This window comes from Rhinopithecus bieti, unplaced genomic scaffold, assembly GCF_001698545.2.
Source record: "Rhinopithecus bieti isolate Rb0 unplaced genomic scaffold, ASM169854v2 scaffold_9686, whole genome shotgun sequence".
In the NCBI taxonomy this organism is placed as follows: Eukaryota; Metazoa; Chordata; class Mammalia; order Primates; family Cercopithecidae; genus Rhinopithecus; species Rhinopithecus bieti.
The window spans coordinates 5,972-12,076 of NW_016806081.1; the positions used below are offsets into that span (position 1 = coordinate 5,972).

The 6,105-nt window shown below is 44.2% G+C and overlaps 1 pseudogene; it reads left to right on the top strand.

The window, feature by feature from the left end:
• The first annotated feature begins 869 nt into the window (after nucleotides 1-869).
• Nucleotides 870-4,619, top strand: LOC108531260 (protein SSX3-like; annotated as a pseudogene).
• The last annotated feature ends 1,486 nt before the right edge of the window (nucleotides 4,620-6,105 follow it).

Below are 6,105 nucleotides of genomic sequence, written 5' to 3' on the forward strand. Positions count from 1 at the left end.
TCAGAACAGTAGGTGTGACAAGCGAAGCTGATGTAGTGTCTATCAGTACAGGCTCCAGTGAGACAACCTTCCCAAGCGGTGATGGCAGGGAGAGGGAGAAGAGGGGACAGAGACTGATTTTCCCGAATAAAGCAGCCACTGGGATTGGCTACTTTAAGTTCAGAGTACCCACGCTCTTTCCATTCTTCCAAAATCAGAGTATGCATGTGCTGATTTTCTCTTTCCATTCTTCCTACCCCTCCCCCCACCGTGGTGCATTTGTTATCTACTTTTAATAAGGCAGGTCGCCATCTCAAATCCTTCCTGTCAGTTTCTAACTTTTTCAGGTATGGGATTTTTTTCCTAGGAACTCTCTATTAACTTAAGGAATTTGGGCCAGGCGCTGTAGCTCAGGCTTGTAATCCCAGCATTTTGGAGGACACAGCTAGTGGATCTCATGAACCCGGGAGGCAGAGGTTGCAGTGAACTACGATCACGCTACTGCACCCCACCCTGGGCAGTGGAGCAAGACCCTGTCTCAAAAAAAAGCTCACACAAATCATTCCTCCTGGGCTCAATCGATCCTGTCACCTCCGCCTCGTTACTACAGGCATGTGCCACCTCACCCCGCTTATTATTATTATTATTATTGTTATTATTATTATTATTGGTTTTTTTAGTAGAGACGGTTTCTCTGTATTGGCCAGGCTGGTCCGGACATCCCGGACTCAAGCGATCTGCCCGCCTTTGCAGAGTAGTAGCCCAGGGAACAGTGTGGGGTGACTAGGTTTCTGAGGAGGGGAAGACAGAGATATTGGGGACAGGGAGCAGGGTCTTGGGGGAGATATGGACCCTTGGGAGCCTCCCACCTTCACTCTGTCATCACCTAGCATCCCTGGAGACAAGTCTGTGACCTTGCACTACATTTGGTGACTCTCACTCCATTCTGGAAAGTGGGAAGGGAGTCAGCCAGCAGCATTAAAGCCCTACTGTGTGGCAGGGGAGAAGCTAGGGAAGGTCCCCCATGTTCTGTCAGTTAGCCATGGCATCAACCAGGACGGATTATCATCCCCACTTCCCAGATCCAGCACACAGGAAGCGGCTCCAGCTGAATGGCAGACATGCCTAGCTGAGTCATCGCCAGAATTCCTTTTTATTTTCCAGGCCTTCAATGATATTGCCCAATACTTCTCTAAGAAAGAGTGGGAAAAGATAAATTCTCGGAAAAAATCATCTATGTGTATATGAAGAGAAAGTATGAGGCCATGACTCAACTAGGTAGCAGAAAGTTCTAGGTACAGGCAAGTCTGGGGACACATGAGCGTCCCTTTTCCTGCTTTGGCTACTTCTTAGGCTGCAGAAAGTACCCCACATTTTCCTTTTGTGCAGGGAAAAATCGCAAGGCAGCTTCTGGATGTTCTGCTCTTCTGTATCCTGTCAGGGCTGAGGGCAGGGACTGGCCGCAGTGGAGCTCATACCTGGATCCTGCACGTTTCTCTCCCTTAGGCGTCTGTTCGGATGAGTCCAACTGTCTCTGTGGCATTCCGGCACCCCTACCCCACCACCACCCACCCTACCTTCCTTCTCTCGGCTTGTCTCTCTTTTTTTTTTTTTTTTTTTTGAGTCTGAGTCTCACTCTGTCACCTAGGCTAGAGTGCAGTAGTGCAATCATAGCGCATTGCAGCCTCGAACTCCTGGGCTCAAACAATCCTCCTGCTCAGCCTATGGAGTAGCTGAGGCTACAGACACGTGCCACCATGCCAAACTAGTTTATTTTATATTTTGTAGATAAGAGAATCTCTCTATGTTGCCCAGGCTTGTCTTGAGCTCCTCACCTCAAGCTATCCTCCCGCCTCAGCCTCCCAAAGTGCTGGTACTACAGACATGAGCCACCATGCCAGGCCTAAGCTTGTCTCTTAAAGAATAAACATTTTGCTTCTTTCTAGGTTTCAAGGTCACCCTCCCAACTTTCGTACGTAATAAACGGGCCACAGACTTCCAGGGGAATGATTTTGATAATGACCATAATGGCGGGAATCAGGGTGAGTAGATGGGAAGGGGATGGAAAGGGTCTCCTCAAGCCCGACTACTTTTCAGCTCAGCTACCTGGGAAAGATCCTCAGGCATTTGTTCCCTCACACACATCAGGGCTGAGTGAAAAAAAAAAAAATGCTTGCAGAAAGTTAACTACAGAGGCCATTCATATAAAATGCTAAAACATGCAAAACAAGAATATATATTTTATGGATAACAAGTAAATGGTAAATGTATAAAAACATGAATGCGAATAAAAAGCCATCAAATTGAGAACAATGACTGTAAATGGAGAAGGAGGGAGGGCAGGGATTGGTGAGTGCTGCACAGACAGCTTCAGCCGTGACTTGTTGATGGGGGGGTTTTTTTGTTTGTTTTGTTTTGTGGTTTGTTTGTTTGTTTTTATGGAGTGACTCTTATCACCCAGGCTGGAGTGCTATAGCGTAATCTCAGCTCACTGCAACCTTCACTTCCTGGGTTCAAGTGATTCTCCTGCCCCTGCCTCCTGAGTAGCTGGGATTACAGGCGCCCACCCCCACACCCAGCTAATTTTGGTATGTTTGGTAGAGACAGGATTTCAGCATGTTTGCCAGGCTGGTCTCAAACTTCCTGATCTCAGGTGATCCACCTGTCTCAGCCTCCCACAGTGCTGGGATTACAGGTATGAGCTACCACTCCCTGCCTGCTTTTAGTATTTCTAACATTCTGAATAAATAAATCAAACCTAACATAGTTGTGGGGTACTGTTGAGATGCGACTGGACTCAATAGTATTCCACATACTTTTCTGTGTTTTTGAAATATTTCTTTTTTAAAGGACATGTTGTTCTTGCTAAGCACTGTTAATGAACGAAAGGACAGTTAAGAAAGTGTTACAAGTGAAAAAAATTTAAAAAGAATGTATTAAAAGCACAGATCTGCAAAAAACTTCCAGAGTTTGTTTGATTAACAACATGTAGATATTGGATAAGTATCTTATGAGAGAGGATAATGAAAATATTATGTAATAAAGATCGCTGTTTCTCTCTATTTTACAAAAACCAAATACTCTTCTCATTCCCAAACAACCCTGAATCTCCGTGATGAGCTTGGAAGAGAGTTTGAAAGAGTGATCCTTCATCCAACACAGAGAGCTTTCCCACTTTTCAGTGAGCAGAGATAACATAGGGTGAAAAAAAAGACAGGTTCTTGCATAGAGATCTTTGTGCATTTCAGGACTATTAAGGGGACATATATGTTTACTTGCTCTTCTGCTCTGAAAACACAGTTATAAGACAAGGTCAGAATATCCAAACTGTCTCCAATAGACCTATTACTCCCCAACTAAACAGGCCAGATTCTACCATCTCCCACCATCACTATAAGAGGTCTGAAAATCCAGTGCTTGAGTATCTGCCAAGTTTTTGACATTAAAAGAGTGTCTTTATACTGAAAATATTTCAGAGCCACTGGACTAAATCATCCATGGTTCATCACACATTTAACAGCTTAATTCACATACCATAAGATTCACCCATTTCAAGTGTACAATGATTTTTAGTTGTTGTACATCTTGAGTGGATACAGTTCAGATTCCCAACCAAATAATTTAATTATTTGAGAAAAATTAAAAGATACGTAATGGAATAAGATGAGACTGTGATGGGGTTTAGTCCCATTTGATAAACAATTAGATGGAAAATTCTGAATTGATGCCACAGATAAATGCACCAACCAGGACTAAACATAATTCAGAAGCAAATCTCAAATAACTCCTCAACAATGAGTGGACTCATAACCCTCTGCTGCAGAATGCCCTCATGCGACAGAAGTCTCTCTAGAGTTTGGAAATCTTTACCAACAAAGAAAAATTCTGATGTATTCTCTTTCAGTTGAACGTCCTCAGATGACTTTCAGCAAGCTCCAGAGAATCCTCCCAAAGGTGAGTATCTCTCAAATTTTAAGGGCCAGAGAACCTTTGTCCCTCCACGGATGCAAACACTGGTAAGAGTGGGAGAATATAAAAAATGCCCTCACTGCCTCCTTCTCCCCATGTCTATCACAACACCTGATGTAGCATCGACGGCTTGATAATACTAACAGTTGTAATCCTAATACCTCTTTGTTTTCATAGAGATGCCAGATATTCTAAACAGTTTACATGGATGAATTTAATCTTTAAGAAGACCTCTATGATGATGTTTCTATAATTATCTCCAAATAATAACGTCTCATACATTTCGGTTGTCATCCACACAAAAGCCTTGTGACTTGGTGCAAATCTTCTAAGTTCTCTGAGCTCCAGACTCCTGGTCCATGAAATGGAAGTAAAGAATCATAGTTCATGTTATAGATCCTAGTTATCAGCAAAATAATAATGACATGAGGCTGTCGTGGTACAGAGATGTTAAAGAATTTTCCTGAGGCTCAGTGGCAGTGGTAGTCTAATCCAGAGCTCCAAGCTGTTTAAAGCTCATTCACGTTTGCATTTGTTTAAGAAGTTCAGATACTGCTCACTATGGCTTTACCTCATAGGGCCTGCTGGTGCTTCCACTGAGACACCCACTCTTGCAACAGGAAGGACCAGCTGGCCTCTGCTCTGTTACTGGGGCCACTCGCATCGCTTAGGAATCGCTTGACTGTTGGTCCCTTTCTACTGTGAAACCCTTGAGGGCCTTGTTTACACCTGGGGCATCCCGGAAGCCTCAGTCCCAGCCCAGGGGATCCATCGGAGGCCCCTGAATAAGTGATTCCACAAGCGCAGATTCAACTCTGGTTTAGAGGGTAAAGGGATCTGTGAGTTGGGTTGCCATTGTGGAGAACAAATTCAAAGAAGGATCATGAAAAGTATTAGCTTTTGTTACTACTGCATTTAAAGTGTTTGCAAGCTCAGAGAGGACTTTCCCTTAGCCTGTTTTACATGTATTTTTCACTATTTCATAAGTGAAGAAGCTGTGTAAATGTAGCTTGACAATGTTGGTCAGTGACACATCCCAGTGTAGCCAGAATTGGTATGGGTACCACCTCACTTAATTCCACATTCAGTGTTCGTTCCTCGGTAGGGTGGTATGCAGTATCTAGTATCTAGTACTGCTTTCTTTGCTGCCTAGATTAATTTCAGCAAACCATTTCTTTCCCTCTCCCTTCCCTGTATTCATCTCCACACACCATCTTTCCCAGCAGTGTTTTGTCCCCTCTCTATGTTTTCACATTTACTCTCTCAGGAGCTGTCTACAAGCTTATATGGGATCCCTTGTATTTTATAGAAGCTCTTCCTTTTATAGACCTTGTGAATTCTTAGAATGCTATTCTCCAAATCTTCTGTATACCAAACTCTCAATTACATTGAGATTTTTCACAGACTACTCTAACAGATATAGTAATGATGGGTCTAAGATATCAGCCTCTCTAAGCCAGAGAATGAGAAACTGGATAAAGAAGGCACATGGGCACTTGGGAGAAGCGAGGCATCTCCTTTTTTTGAGTAAACAGAGACTAACACTCTCCAGCCTACCCAACCCTCATTTTCCAATCTTCCCCATTATAGGACCCAAAAGGGGGAAACAAACCTGGACCCACAGACTGCGTGAGAGAAAGCAGCCGGTGATTTATGAAGAGATCAGCGACCCTGACGAAGATGACGAGTAACTCTGTAAGTGAACCTTCGGCTCATCCCCCACATCCCTGCAGATGTGCTATTCTGTTATGGTACCGGTATCCCATCTTGTCACTTGTTCCCCAAATCATTCCCTTCTCATAATTGTCTAGGGTACAGCATTGAGGCTGAATGATGAGATCTCCCATGCTCTTTCTACTCCCTTGCCTGTATATGCAGGGATCCTCTCTACCCAGGATGCTGTGGGATCCCAAACCCCAGGTCAGCCCTGATATGCAAGCCACACCTTCCACTAGCCTAGGAATGGATAAACCAGGCGAGGAAGTCACTGTGGCATGTGTAGATGGTTCATTTCAAGGAACCGTGGAAGGCCTGTGTGGGTCCTGAGGTAGGGCAGAATCGGAGTGTGCAGGGTCTGCAGGTCAGGAGGAGTTGAGATTGATTTATCAGGCAGTGGGAACTCACTGCCACTTACTTACCTTCTCTCTTCTTGCCTTA